Source organism: Mytilus edulis, chromosome 3 (assembly GCF_963676685.1).
Source record: "Mytilus edulis chromosome 3, xbMytEdul2.2, whole genome shotgun sequence".
NCBI lineage: Eukaryota > Metazoa > Mollusca > Bivalvia > Mytilida > Mytilidae > Mytilus > Mytilus edulis.
In genome coordinates this window covers 91894038-91910565 of record NC_092346.1, presented here as the reverse complement: position 1 = coordinate 91910565, position 16528 = coordinate 91894038, and the positions used below count along the sequence as shown (strand labels likewise).

The window sequence follows — 16528 nt, the reverse complement described above, 5'->3', positions numbered from 1 at the left end:
CAATCATTCGGATATCTTTTCTGTTTTTGGGTGTCAAATCTGCAAGGACTAGGATAACATTCAGGACTATTTTTTTAATGATAATAAAATGTTTAATTTGCTATGTTTCATACGAATACATATCAAAAGACACATCCTTTTGTTTGTAATATTTTCAATAAATAAAATGTTCAAGACACCTCATTTTATACCATATGATATACCATAGACAAAACTAGTTTTTGGCAGTGAATTAAATGAATACTACAAAAGAACAGAGATATGATTATAAATCAACGTATTACCATGGATATAAAACCATTCTGACACTAAGATATCAAATCAAATTACTCACGTATATTTATGATGATTACTTGTAATTTGATAAAAAAATAATAGAATTTAAATTCAAATAAATGTACTTTATCAAGAAGCAATTGTCTGTATCTTCTTAACCAAATTATTTCATAGTTTGCACCAACAAACAAAATGACTTATGCTTAAAGTGTCAATTTTAATATGAATGTTACTTTTTTTAGATGTTTCAGTCCTAATAGGTTCAAACCAACAACGATAGATAAGAAATTAAAGTAGCACTTGCTAACTCGTCCGAAGCCTTATTTTTGCACATATGTATGTTTAGAATGTAACTTGTCTCTTATATGAGATGACACACTGCTTGTGGACGTTTCGTTCCCGAGGGTATCCCCAGCCCAGTAGTCAACATTTCGGTGTTGACATGAATATCAATAATGTGGTCATTTTTATATTTTTTCTGTTTACAAAATTTTTCGAAAAACTAAGGATTTTCTTATCCCAGGCATAGATTACCTTAGCCGTATTTGGCACAACTTTTTGGAATTTTGGATCCTCTATGATCTTCAATTTTGTACTTGTTTGGCTGTAAAAATATTTTGATATGAGCGTCACTGATGAGTCTTATGTAGACGAATCGCGCGTCTGGCGTACTTGATTATAATCCTGATACCTTTGATAACTATTTACACCACTGGGTCGATGCCACTGCTGGTGGACGTTTCGTCCCCGAGAGTATCACCAGCTCAGTACTCAACATTTCGGTGTTGACATGAATACCAATAATGGGGTCATTTTTATAAATTTCATGTTTACAAAACTTTGAATTTGTCGAAAAACTAAGGATTTTCTTATCCCAGGCATAGATTACCTTAACCGTATTTGGCACAACTTTTTGGAATTTTGGATCCTCAATGCTTTTCAATTTTATACTTGTTTGACTGTAAAAATATTTTGATGTGAGCGTCACTGATGAGTCTTATGTAGACGAACCGCGCGTCTGGCGTACTAAATTATAATCCTGGTACCTTTGATAACTATTTATAGTTTTTGGTAGCTTCTTTTTAAAGTTTTTGTTCTTTGCATCAATGGGAATATAACCTATCAAAATAAAAATTTGCTTACGAAATGGGTATCAGTACAAATTGTATTTCAAATGTATATTGCATCTGATCCTTCATAAATGTCATTTGCTGCCAAATTCATGTTGACCAGTTTTGAACTAAAACGTACAACATTATATACAAATAAAAAAAGGAGCAAGATGGCAGGATTTTGGGCTGTTCATTTCAGTTCCAATGTTATTAATACAAGCAAAAAGCAAAACCGTAAGCTTTAAAACGTTTGGCTTTCCAAACTTTTGGCGTCTCGGGTATCTAATGAAGATTTTCGGAATACACACATCATGAACACAGGAATCGGTAGGAATATGCCTTACCACATGAAGGTTTTCAATCAACGTGTGTATATACATTGGTATTATTCGTTTTTCAGATAATCTTAAATGGCGGATTCCTACGAGGTTGTTTTTCTCATAAATATCTCCTTTATCAAGTTATACCGACAATAATCTCTTATATTACATAAATTGCAAACAGTAACTTTTAGTTATATGAATGATTTGCATACAGTTCATTGTGTTGTATGGTGGTAAGACATACCTAAATTTGTAGGCGTATCGTTGTTTAGAAAACATGAAATAATTGTTGCGATATGTGTTGCATAGCATGTTTGATGTTTTTTTGCCAATTTAGTAGATTTGTATTTTACCTTCTTTCAAATTCAAATTTCGATTGAATGGTTTGTGATGCACCTACTTTAATTTTGTAAATATCTTTTTAATTGAAAATACTGCAACCATTACGATTATTCCATCACTTTCTGACTGACAAATTTCTTGAAATGTATATTATTTATTTAAAAAATATATTAAATGGCATCTCTCAATGAAATACGCGAAATGATAAATTGGCTAGGGATACAAAAACGATTTGGCAACACTTCTACGTCAAATATCTTTCAAATAAATACCAGTATTTAGTTTTGAAAATGATAACTCTGCATTAGAATTCAAAGTTATGTTTCAGACGTATTTGGCACTGAGTTTACTGGCATGTGTTCTGGTTTGCCAGGCATACCGTGTTCAGGTATTTAAAATATAAGTTATCTTTGATAAAGCATACAGTGAGTTTTATATATGGTTCTTGTTTAGCAGGTAAGCCTCTTTAATAATCGTTGAAATAGTAAGTTTTCTTGTCATATTTAGTTTAAACTTGCTTTACCATTTGATTACGATCAATATTTTTGACAACTCTCAAAATTGTATGTCTATGTCTGTATATTTGATTGATTATGATCAAGATAGTTCATATTTATTCATAATTTTGCTAGTTTTGAGATTCCTTTTTTCCGTTTCCACAAAAAGTTTCAAAATTAGTGTTGGAATATTTTGGGAGGTTTTCCATTGTTATTATCAAATTGAGTTGTTCAGATTGTTATGTACAAATAATGGACAACAGATATCTGCAAACAATCGATTTAATTAGAAGACAGTGTCGAATTTAGTGCAGATGTTTGCTTATTGTGGCACTCCAGTGAAAACGGAAAAAATGAATCATAAAAGCAGGGCAAGTTTGTAAATTTCAGATAACATTGTATGCATTTATAGTTAACTTATTTCGTTTCTGTCATGTTTTTATCAAGGTTTGTCTGTATTCATATTCATTTTTTGTGACATATACTAAAACAAAAAGTTTGAAGTAGTTTTGGGTTTTCTTCCTCACCAAATACGTTTGGATTCATGTTTTGGTTGTTTTCTGGGACAACGTTCATTAGCTCTCTCTCTCTCTCTCTCTCTCTCTCTCTCTCTCTCTCTCTCTCTCTCTCTCTCTCTCTCTCTCTCTCTCTCTCTCTCTCTCTCTCTCTCTCTCTCTCTCTCTATTTGATCAGCGTTGATCTTAAGAATTGTTGACCTTACTGCCAACCATCCTCTTCAATCCTCGTTTAGTTATATAGATTATGTCTTAGGGAGGGATAAATCATACTTTGTAAAGAATCACTCTGATTCAAACAAAAAATTCTCTGAAACCGATATTATCAAGATGCTTGATTTCTTGATTGACAACATATTTGTAACGTTCGGAGGACGTGTTTTTCAACAGACTGTCGGCATCCCAATGGGAACAAACTGTGCCCCTCTACTTGCCGACTTGTTTCTTTATTAGTATGAGGCTGACTTCATGCAGGAACTTCTTAGGAAGAAAGATAAGAAGTTAGCAATATCCTTTAACTCTACTTTCCGCTATATAGATGACGTTCTTTCACTAAACAATTCAAAATTTGGTGACTATGTGGAACGCATCTATCCCATCGAATTGGAGATAAAGGATACTACAGATACAGTTAAGTCGGCTTCATATCTTGACTTACATCTAGAAATTGACAATGAGGGTCGGTTGAAAACAAAACTTTACGACAAAAGAGATGATTTCAGCTTTCCAATTGTGAACTTTCCATTTCTAAGTAGCAACATTCCAGCAGCACCTGCATACGGGGTATATATCTCCCAATTGATACGATATTCCCGTGCTTGCATTTCCTATCATGATTTTCTTGATAGAGGGTTACTGCTCACAAGGAAGCTATTAAACCAAGAGTTCCAAATGGTGAAGTTGAAATCATCCCTTCGTAAATTTTACGGACGCCATCACGAGTTGGTTGACCGTTATGGAATAACCGTTTCACAAATGACATCGGATATGTTCCTTACGTCGTAGCTACAATCCCCTTCCCTTTCATGAGTGTGACCTACCGAATTGGACTATTTACCGGATTTGTAACCACATAAGCAACACGACGGGTGCCACATGTGGAGCAGGATCTGCTTACCCTTCCGGAGCATCTGAGATCACCCCTAGTTTTTGGTGGGGTTCGTGTTGTTTATTCTTTAGTTTTCTATGTTGTGTCATGTGTACTATTGTTTTTCTGTTTGTCTTTTTCATTTTTTGCCATGGCGTTGTCAGTTTGTTTTAGATTTATGAGTTTGACTGTCCCTTTGGTATCTTTCGTCCCTCTTTTAGTAATCAAATATAGATTCTATTTATTGTTGCCTTAACTTATCATCCTCTTCTCTTGTATTGCATAGTCCGAAATATTAATGAAGTATTTGCCGCTTGGTGTTAATAAAAACAACATCAATTCAATTGGCTGTTAATCGACTTTGTGTTTTTAATTATGTCAACAGCATTTAGTTAATTGTAACTTCTTTTCATGTTAAGCTTTTACATGTAGAAAAATTCATGTGATGCAAAGCATTGTTATAATTCACAGACTTCCCATACTACATTAAGTTAAAGCGAAATGAACTATGAAATTTGCTTATGAAATATTTGTACATAAAATTATATTCATCTTACAGGAGTTGCTTCCAAATATGGATTCGTATAAGATGTATGACTATGATGAAAGCTTTGAAGAGAAGTCATTACTACCACTTCTTAGAGATCAGTACAAGAATGAGGTAAGTACACTTACATCACTTTAATCGTGGAATTTATTTCTCATGTGTACCAAACTGGCATTAATGTGTTGTTCTCGTCAAACCATTATTAAATTAATTAATAAAAATTTCATGCAAAAGGATTGTTCATGTTTGTCTTTATGACATAAAATGAACTGTTCCTGGTGAAGGGAAATCGCTTTCAGAGCTTCGGAGGTATAAATTCATATCTATCAATTATAGACTTTTAACGAGTTCAATACATGTATGTTATATATATACCTGTTCCGATTATATTGACCGAGGACAAGGTTCGGGTGTCAATATAATCTAACAGGTCCATATATATAACGTATTGACTGAGTGAAAGCCTTAATTTTATGTTACTTATGATAATAATGTATTATGGAAATGGACTCCAATGTTAAATTGTATTTTGCAAAATTGGTCACAAGGCGTCGAAAATGTTAACATATAAGATAAACTTTTTTTAGTGTAAACAAAAAAAAACATATTTTGTTTAACTGTTAAGAACAAAGAATTAAAATTATCTAAGTTTCCACTGCTGTGGTGCTTCTACCGTGATTTTTATGGGTGACGTCATAACGTAGAGAAATTTCAGCCCGGAACGGCTTATTTCCGGATCTATATTTATCAAGATTTTTTATATTGACCGTCAAAAATACATATAAATAGATACATATCATTAACATGCTAAAAAAATAGTAACAAGATTTCAGATACATAAATTAACCTTTCAAACACGTGATCGTAAAGACCAATGGAAAATCAGAATGCTACATAAAGGCAACAGTTGTTTACCGCTGTTTGAAAATCATAAATCGATTGAGAGAAAATAAATCCGGATTACAAGCTTAAACTGAGGTAAACACATCAACTATAAGAGGAAAACAAGGAAACAATAGAAACAATTAAGTGTAACAAAAAACCAAAACAAAAAAACCCACAAAGAAACGAACTATAAGTAACAACTGCCATTTTTCTGACTTGGTATAGGACATTTTAAGAATAATGGTGGGTTGAACCTGGTTTTGTGGATAGCCGAAACTCGGGCATTTATGGCAATGTTAAATATAACACTAAAAATTAACAACATTATATGACAGGACTACAGTACAAATAAATGCAAGAACATTCAGGACAGATATATACACAAACAAACATTACAATAGGACATTTCGACATGTTCATAAATAACTTAGGTACTGGGCTTATAATTTATTACACCATACGTTCGTTTCGTCTACATAAGACTCAACAGTGACGCATATATCAAACTGGTTCAGAAAGACAAACAAGTACAAAGTTGAAGAGCATTGATGACCTAAAATTCCCAAAAGTAGTGCCAAATACGACTAAGGTTATCAAAGCCTGGGATAAGAAAATCCTAAGTATTTAGAATAACTCTTACTTTTGCAAAAGTAGATATTTAAAAATGACCATACAATTGATGTTCATGTCAACACCGAAGAGTTAACTAACCCCAGAATAAAAACGAACGTAAAACAAAATATGATAACCCATAAAACAGCACAAAAGTACCATGCATTGTCCACTGTATAACGGTTCAAAATTGATGTCACAGGTAAACTTCTAAAATTTTGATTCAGTTCAAAATCAGGTTTGTAATTAAGGTATTTGATGTATGATATAACAATTACAATTCTATTAATATAGAATTGTGCTAATAATTAGATAATTATTTGGATTATCTAGCTATCTTCTAAATCAAACTATAAATCAAATCAATCGTGTAAGTTGCCCCAAACTATAACCTTATAAATGAACTGGGTGATTGATTATCTTTACTTTACATACGAATAGAATATTAAAAAAATATTCACCATATATTTTTTTCTTTGTAAGACTTACCTATAATAGACAAATTTAAGTCTGATTTCCGGTTCCACTTGTTTGCAATGTTGGGTCAAATACAAAAGCAGAATATCCAGTCATCATGTACAGAATAGATTTCTAAAAAACTTTGTTTTCAGTTATACAGCACAGGATCGAAATTAATGGTGAAGAACTATCAGTCCCATAGGGTGTCACCAGCTCCGTAGACAATAATTCTTCACTAACATAGTTTCTAACAAATCTTTGTTTTTAAATTGTCCGTAAATTATAAAGACACTTAGGTATCAATTCTCTCAGGCAAAGTTGATAAATTTTATATCCTTTGGGTAGTATTGCTTTTCAATTGTTTCGTTTCTTATGCAACCAGGAATACAGTACAAACAAACGCAAGCACTCTCAGCACAGAAAAATGCATAAATAAATAATATACAGGCACAGACATATCAACAAGGTCCACCTTTACGTTATCGTAACACTGCGTCTATTATAGTCAGTTCGAAGTGATCATTAGAATTAAGGAAAGGGGAAAGTTACTGAAGGAATACTATACATTTATTTTGCGCAGCCTTTGAATAAAGTATATCGTTTCATATTATTTTATTTCTTTTGTTGTGTTCATATGTAATAACCTTTGTAAATAATATAAATCATAGTTCGTTTGTATATTTCAGATATCCAACATTGAGCACAAACGTTATTCAATTTGTGGAGCAACAGGTTGCCCTTCAAAAACAGGTCGCAATAAGAGTAGTTACCAAAAAGTTGCAGCTAAGCGATTTTCTGTGTGTGGATCAAAGGGATGTAAGATTGAATGATGTGATCATATGACAATTATCAATAATAATGACGGAAAAACATTTCTATATTTTCATGATTAAATGATACCTAAAAATAAATACATTCTTTTTTATGCTGCATTACATTAATAATTAATGTACTGTAGGAATTTTGCGTCATAACTGCAAAATCAAAGGATTTTCAGAAAACTTGACGGCATCGTATAATTTTACCAAAGAAAACTGAGATTATAAAATTCGCTATTCTTTAGCTTTGAAAACTATGCCCTTATTCCAATAAACTACCATTTGTTTTTTGTTTCATTCAATCAAACAGGACGCCTTTCGAACACGATTCTACATTTTACCTATGCATTGAATGTTATTCGATATTTATACATGCACTAGAGACAGTAAAAATTTAAATGAAAATTAGAGAATTAAATTTAGTGCACCAGTAAAACTTTTGAACTGAACATTTAAAAAAAAATATTGAAATATGCCACTATCGAAGTTATTACGACAGATGGTATTTGCACCATGAGCTTTTGAATTAAAAACTCTGGTTATTCGTGCATATAAGGTGATAGTTTAGGAATAATATGATGACAGGACAGTTACATTGTAAATAAACTCATCATAGACACGAGGATTAAACTTTATATTTACGCCAGACGCGCGTTTTGTCTACAGAAGACTTATCAGTGACACTCGAATCCAAACAAGTTAAAAAGGCCAAATAAAGTACATAGTTGACGAGCATTGAGGACCAAAATTATTATTATTCCTGAGCACATATCACTCCGATTTAAGATAATAAACCTTTTTCTACATTTCAGTGTTGTGTTATGTGGAATGTTGTTGGTATGTTTGTTTGGTAATGGTTTTATGAATACTGGAATAATAATACTCTAGAGTTCTTTTTCGTCGTAGATGAATTTATACATTAACACATTGAGCAACACACAATTTATTTTTCGTCACAAAAATGGAACCATTTGTTACAAAATGTATTGCTTTGTGATATATTTCTACATATTTTGTTTGAATGAGCCCGAAAATTAAAACAAGCTACACCGAAAAAGTAAATTATATAAAAATTACGGACTCCGAAGAACATTCTAATCGAAAGTCCCAAAGCAAATAGAAAAAATCAAAACCTCGAACACAGCAAACGAATAGATAACAACTGTCATATTCCTGACTTGAAGAACAAGTGATCAGTATGGTGGGGATTCTCACTGACAATAAAATTAACGGTATCAATTTTCTTGCACCAGATGCGCATTTCGACAATACATGTCTCTTCAGTGATGCTCGTGGCCAAAATATTTGAAATCCAAAGCTTATATAAAAGATGAAGAGCTATAATCCATTTGTTGTTGAATGCGGAGGAAAAAAACCAAATGGGAACAGGTACATTGAATACTGATAAGTTACTTCCATTAACATTCCAAACTTTTCGCTTTTGTTTGTCCTCTATTTATTTTCGTGGTAGTGTGTTCCTTTTTGTTGTATTACTTTTGTCGTGACTCGGTAGTTTTGCATTCCGCCATTGTCCTTTTGATACTGTTTCTAGTGAAGTTGGGACATTGTCAGCAACTGGGATACAAAACGGTTTGTACAGCGTTGTTTCTATTTCTTTAGCATTGTATTTTATGAACTATCAATGACAAACACTTTTTATAAGTATCTTTATCAATAAACTCTCAAAGGAAAAAAGTATGCTTGTTTGAATAATTTAAGTCAGTTGTGTTGTATGCTTACACAGTTTTGGCATGTGGGTTCCAATTATTGTCACATTAACGTACGTTGTTTTGTTTGTGTTACTCAAACATTTTTTTCAATATAAAGGAACTATAAACAACTGTCATTCAAGTGGTAATTTGACCGACCTATGAAACACGTTTTATCCCAAAAACATTATTGAAAAATAACCTTATCAAGTCGGGAATCTAGCAATTGTTTCCAATTGTTCTGTTGGCTGATAGCGTGTAATTCCGTCAGTTTGCACAGCAGTACCTGATTGTAATTTGGATATCTAAATCAGAAATATGTGCTGATATGTCATTCGAGTAAATGCATTGTATCATTTGTAGGCTTAGCATATCTATTTTTAAGTTCAGTCTGAATCCTTGGAGTCTTCTTTTTTTATGATAAAAAGGGTACTTTTCAAATAGTGTATAAAAAAGAAGATGTGGTATGATTGAAAATGAGACAACTTTCCACAAAAAACCAAAATGACACAGACATTAACAACTATAGGTCACCGTACGGCCTTCAACAATGAGCAAAGCCCATACCGCATAGTCATCTATAAAAGGCCCCGATACGACAATGTAAAACAATTCAAACGAGAAAACTAACGGCCGAATTTATGTAAAATGAAATGAACAGCATGTTCTATCATTATTTTGAACATTTGTTGTGGCGAGTGAGGTTAAGATCATATAAACAAAACTAAATGTTATGTCATACTTTATCAAGAGTTTTATTTGGCGAAAAGTGTTGATGGTAGAATAGAGCGACAAAAAAGCTTACTTGATTCTGTGCTAGTACGATTTTATTGTAATGATTAGTTACAAAAAGTGCGCTATGTATTTGTAACTAAGAGTTATCAAAAGTACCAGGTTTATAATTTAGTACGCCAGACGCGCGTTTCGTCTACATAAGACTTATCAGTGACGCTCATATCAAAATAGTTATAAAGCCAAACAAGTACAAAGTTGAAGTTAAAATATCTTAATTATTATTTCCCTCATTTTATAACTGTTGCTTTTTGAACAAGTATTTATTAGCATTTCTCCTGAAACAACCTATTATTGTTGTGCCTCAAGGGGACGAATTGTATTGCGATATTGATTGAACCTGTTAGTTTAGTACTCCTGTTGATCACTTATGGGTGCGTCTTTGACAGCGTTGTTGTAAGTGTGAAGACACAATTTCGAAACAAGTTATCCGTACATTCTTTCAACATATTTCCAAATTAACACCTAGATTATATAAGGACTTGTTATGGTTCCAGAAATTGTTATTATATCTCACAGAGTATTTAAAGGGTTTTACAACACTTTGTTAGTTGTTTTGTTTCAAAGAATATAAATTTCATTGATCAATTATCTAACGATTCACGTAAATAAGCGGTTTTTTTCAGGAATCTGGACATTAAATTAGTTTCATATGTCAATCAATGATCTCTATTGAATCCAATTGTGTATCACCGAGTCCATTGGGGCATGCCATTACAATACTCTAAACAAAAGACATGTGATAAAATATGTGTATTATATGTCTCTGCTTAAACATAGCACGCAGTCACCATAGCAAAACTTGATCGCTAGTCATAAATATTATTTTGATTTGCTACTGAACATTAGACAGCAACTGATCGCCTTCCTCAGTATCATGTTGCTAAAGGCTTGTCCAACCTTATGACATATAGATTGTTGTCCCCAGAGACAACGCCTTCATCACTGTCGTTTGTCCCTATAGACAAAATGTTGAAGACTTTCGTTTGTCCATATAGAAAAAGTATTGGTATTAATATTTTGTTATTAATAAATTAAAAGCAAACTAAATATTGTTGTTATATCGATGTTAGAAGATGTTTTATGAATGCCAATGAGACAACTCTCCATCCAAGTCACAATTTGTAAAAGTAAACCATTATAGGTCAAAGTACGGTCGTCAACACATAGATTCCTGACTTAGGACAGGTGCAAACAAATACAGCGGATTTAAACGTTTTAATAGGTACCAACCTTCGCCCTTATTTGAAACAATAAAATATATGAAACAATAGTTTAACATCACAACATAATAAGACACAATATACAACATAAAAAGACACACTATAAAATGTCAATTGAATAGGCTTTACTCAATCAAACGACTAATCAACACAAGTGAGGATAGACTGAACAAATAATTTTGATCTATGACACAATGTAAAAACAAATATACATTTACACATTCACAGATCTACAATCAGTCTGTATCTTGGCATTGTACAAGTTCATGGTTTTCACTGACTGTTTATGACTTCTTTAAACTAAAGCCATTGGATGTTGGATGTGTAATGATTGAAAATGTCAAAGATGCATGTTTTTTTTGGTAGTTAATTTTGGCTTTGAACCAACTGCCAGTAACTGCAAGTACCCTAAGATCTGTACTTAGTGTCTTTTTGTGGTTGGGATGCACAAGTACCTGGCCATGTTCATTCTGTGTTTTCCTAGATGTATATCTATGTGTACCCATCTGATGAATTAAGCCTTTTTCAACTGAATTTTATATAGTTCATTCTCATGTTGTACTGTAATACATCCTGTGCACCTGTGATCACCCCCAGTTTTTGATGTGGTTCGTGTTGCTTAGTCTTTAGTTTTCTATGTGTATTCTGTACTATTTTTGACTGATTGTCTTTTGGTTTTTTCGCCACGGCGTTGTCAGATTATTTTCAATCCATGAGTTTGACTGTCCCTCTTGTATCTTTCGCCCCTCTTTTACACCACGGTACCAGATGAGTTGAGGGTCGGGATCTCGCTTACATGTTTAACACCGCCACATTCGGTATTTAAGTGCTTGTCCCAATTCAAGAGTCTTTAATTCAGAGGTAACTGTTTGTTGCTGTGTAACGTAATTGTTTTGTTTTTTTTGTACATTTTAGGCCGTTAGTTCTCGTTTGAATTGTTTTACATTTGTCATTTCGGGACCTTTAATAGCTGACTGTGTGGTTGGTGTTTGCGCATTTTTGAAGGGTCTGCGGTGACCTATAGTTGTTAATTTCTGTCTCATTTAGTCTCTCGTGAAGAGTCGTCTCATTAGCAATCATGTCACATCTTCTATTTCAGATAAATCATGTATCTTTCATAAATTTCATTTGTGTGATATGAATTTCCAAAAAGTCACAAATAATACGGAACAGCTGTTAGCAGACATATTAACATTTGCCGTAAATGGCACATTCTGATTTTTTTTTACTAATTATTTTTTTGTCATTCGTTAATTGTGTTTTGTTGATTAGGTTATAATATTGAATGTCACAAAATAGGATTACCAGTTCTTTCTAAAGTTGCACACAATCATGACGACTAAATGTGGTTTATCAATCGAAACATTTCTTTTTGTAATTGCGTTTTGTGAAGGATATCCTTATTACGTAAGTTATATTGATAAAACATACATTCTCTTTTAATTTAGAAGAATAATAGTAAAAGGTATTAGGAGCAATATATTTTCCATGCATGCGCCAACAATTAATTTTATTTTTTAATTTCCTTACATAGAAATTGTAAAATTCTATACAATTTTCACTGCGAAACGTTATGTTATGGGAGACTTCAATGTGACAAAAACATTAAAATATCAAAAACAAAATGAATGATTTGTTTTACAGGTTTTATTTAGTGTTAATGTCTTAAAAACAGTTGTATTTCGTTATGTTACATCGAAACTAAACAGAATGCTCAAAACCTTATACAATTTTTTGGATTATTTTCTCTTCGACTTACAAACGGAGAATCCAGCACATTTTCATGAATGAAGCTATGATTTGTTTTTTCTGTAGCTTTATTGACATATGTTAAAAATCATAACAATTTATGTTTAATTGATGGTTCCTTCGTTTCAATATGTTTCTGGGGGTTTTTTTTGTGTTTTTTTTAACAGCGATTGTGTTTACTTGTTGGGCTTGTGTCTTCAAAGAAGTTTTGTGTCTACAATTTGGTGGTTTTTTTTGCTAGAAATATGTAAAATTCTTGCGATACGAAATCTGCATCACTATTCGTTTATTAAAAAGCTTATTTCATACATCTAATCCTGATATTCAATGTTATCGCACACATTCTCTGTTCATTTTCTTTAAGTTTTTGCTCTTTTCATCTTTGGAATTTCCTGAAAGTATGCTTTTTATTGGATTATCTACCCATTTGTTCAGTTTGTTTTTTTCTTTTCGTTTAAACTTTTGCAAGAAATGGACACTCTGGGTGTGGGATTTTCACGCTGCGTTGAAAAACCAATTGATGGCCTTCTGCTCTTTGATCGGGTTGTTGTCTCTTTGACATATCACCCATTTCCATTCTCAATTTTATAAAACAGTATTACATGAATTTATATATTCTGGAATGTGCAAATTAAACAAATAAAAAGAAAGGTATGTTTATGGAACATCATATTAATTAAATCCGACGAAATATTCATTTGTTATAATGGAAAATAATCGGCATTAGTACTGAAATTTTAGCACTTTCTTAATCCTGGTGTCTATTCTGAGATTATTTACAACCGCTGGGTCGATGCCACTGCTAGTGGAGTTTTAATTCCGCGAGGATATCACCAGCCCAGTAGTCAGCACTTGTGCTGACATGCATTATCATTGATTTGGTCATATTTATGAATTGACTGTTTACAAAACTTTTGATTTTTTGAAATGCTAAGGCTTTTTTCCTCATGAATAGCTTATCTTAGCTGTATTTGGCAAAATATTTAGGAATGTTGGTTCTCAATGCTCTTAACTTCATATTTGATTTGGCCTTTTTAACTTTTTTGGATTCGAACGTCACTGGTGAGTCTTTTGTAGACTAAACGCGCGTATGGCGTAAATACAAAATATAATACTGGTATCTATGATGAGTTTATTTACCACTGGGTCGATGTCACTGCTGGTGGACTTTTAATTCCCCGAAAGTATCATCATCCCAGTAGTCAGCACTTGTGCTGACATGAATGATCATTGATACGGTCATATTTATAAATTAACTGTTTCAAACATTTTGAACTTTTGAAACAACAAGGCTTTTCTACCTCAGGAATAGATTACCTTAGCTGTAAACCTTTCGGAATTGCTATCCTGAATGCTCTTCAACTTCATACTTGATTTTGCCATTTTAACTGTTTTTAATTCGAGCGTCACTGATGAGTCTTTTGTAGACGAAACGCGAGTCAGGCGTAAATACAAAATTTAATTCGGGTATCTATGATGAGTTTATTCAGTATATATCTGCATGTGCCCGAAAAAACTTTTATTGATACATGCACTAACAAAATACTGGGTCAATAGATTATTATGTTCGCTTAATAAAGGTTTTCTATGAAGAAGATTCATAATAACAAGGGATATGCCAAAAATATTTGTAAAACAGAATATAAACTTTTTTTTTTTTTTATAATTGCTTAGATTTTAATCATATATAGTTGTATATCGTTTCGTTTATATTTTTATTGCAGCCTTCATATGGATCTATGGCAGACGGTGGAAATCCTGACACCAATGTAGATATGGTGCATCCTGTTATTGATGCCTATCAAATGATACAAGCACTGCCTACAAATGCACAGGTAAACAATGCACCGCTTAACTTTGAATTCGTGATTTAAAATTAATCATTTATTAACTCTGTTACAATTTAAGGATTCATTTGAAGGGTCTTATACAAGAATTGTCTGTAAATATAACCCTATCACATTTCAATGTCTTTTCCCTGACAGAGGGTTGTCATTGGTTGTCGTAAACGAGATCTTTTTTATAATTTTTAATTGTTTATTATTTTTTTTATTACTCAGTCTATTATTATTATTATTATCATTAATATTATTGTTGTTTTTATTATTATTATTATTATTTTTTAATTATTAGTAGAAGTAGTAGTAGTAGTAGTAGTAGTAGTAGTAGTAGTAGTAGTAGTAGTAGTAGTAGTAGTAGAAGTAGTAGTAGTAGTAGTAGTAGTAGTAGTAGTAGTAGTAGTAGTAGTAGTAGTAGTAGTAGTAGTAGTAGTAGTAGTAGTAGTAGTAGTAGTAGTAGTAGTAGTAGTATTTATTTCATTACTGTTATTTTTTTTTTCATTTCAATTAATGCATAATTCGTCTTTAATGCGCATAATTTTCAGACATTTGTATATTCCCGAAAACTTTAAATTTGAATCGCTATCTCGCAAATACATGGGAGGGTGATAATAAATGTACGTTTCGGCATACCACATTTTTCTTTAGATCTTTTTTTGTGATAACTTTTCATATAATGCTACTCGCTTGAGATGGAAAATTATCGCTACAAACTAATGAAGGCACGTGGCGTTGCTAATAAAATTGATATGAAATTGTCAACGTCGTCATTGGTAAAATATCGATAAACAGATTATCGTTGGTCATCTCAACTCGATTGCTTTTCTCGTTTTCGCCGTACCATTGATAAAATTGTGATTATTATTCAATTCAATATGTGTTTATCAATTTATATTAAACTATTGTGAGCTATTTGTAAAGACTGTCTCATGCTCACATTCGATAAATCTTGTTCAACGAATCTTTTTGTTTTCGTTTTCACGATGGGAAATTACCATGTGTATTACTCCTACTCTTACCTAAACTTAAAAACTTTAAAACTCAAACCTAAACCTGTTAAAATTATACCGATGTTATTAAATTAATAACATCAACGGTGTTGTTAGTTTCAGAGTAATCAGTTATAATTCTTATTTCAGGGGTTTTCTCGAGTCAATCGCGGACCTTTTGGGACGAACATAAATGGAAAATGACTGTGCAGTAGAGGATTACGTAGTTAATATATGAGTGGATATTTGTTTTCAAGACAGATCAATATAAAAATGAATAAAACCATTAAATGCAAATTACATATTTGAAGTACAGTATCTGTTTTATATTTAAATGATTCTTCGTCACCTTATGTTTGTTTGTGATTTTGTTAATAAAGTTTGATTGTGTATTTTCATGTGTTTCTTTTGCTTTAGTTTGTTTCTAGTTTTACATTATTTCGGGAAGACTTTACTTCGTAAATATTTTATTCCAGATCATATCCAAAGCTATTATGAATATACTTTCATGGTTAACCTTTATTTAGCGATAACTATTAATTCTGAAACAAATATTTGACTTTATTCATTCATCATTATGAGAGCAGTTTATTGGATGATTAAATAATTGTTAGTTATACAATATATATAAAAAGCCAAAAGAGAGACAGAAGGTATCAACGGTATGGTTAAATTCATAACTCGGAAACAAACTGATAATGTTGAATGCTACGTCAACCTTTAAAGACCCAAATGTTGCAAAACAACGGGTGCCA

General features: G+C 32.2%; 1 long non-coding RNA gene across 1 annotated transcript; it reads left to right on the top strand.

The window, feature by feature from the left end:
- The first annotated feature begins 12496 nt into the window (after positions 1–12496).
- On the top strand, positions 12497–16165 carry LOC139517759 (uncharacterized). The gene is made up of 3 exons (XR_011663197.1): positions 12497–12604; positions 14671–14781; positions 15924–16165. It is a non-coding gene; the product is annotated as an uncharacterized lncRNA (long non-coding RNA).
- The last annotated feature ends 363 nt before the right edge of the window (positions 16166–16528 follow it).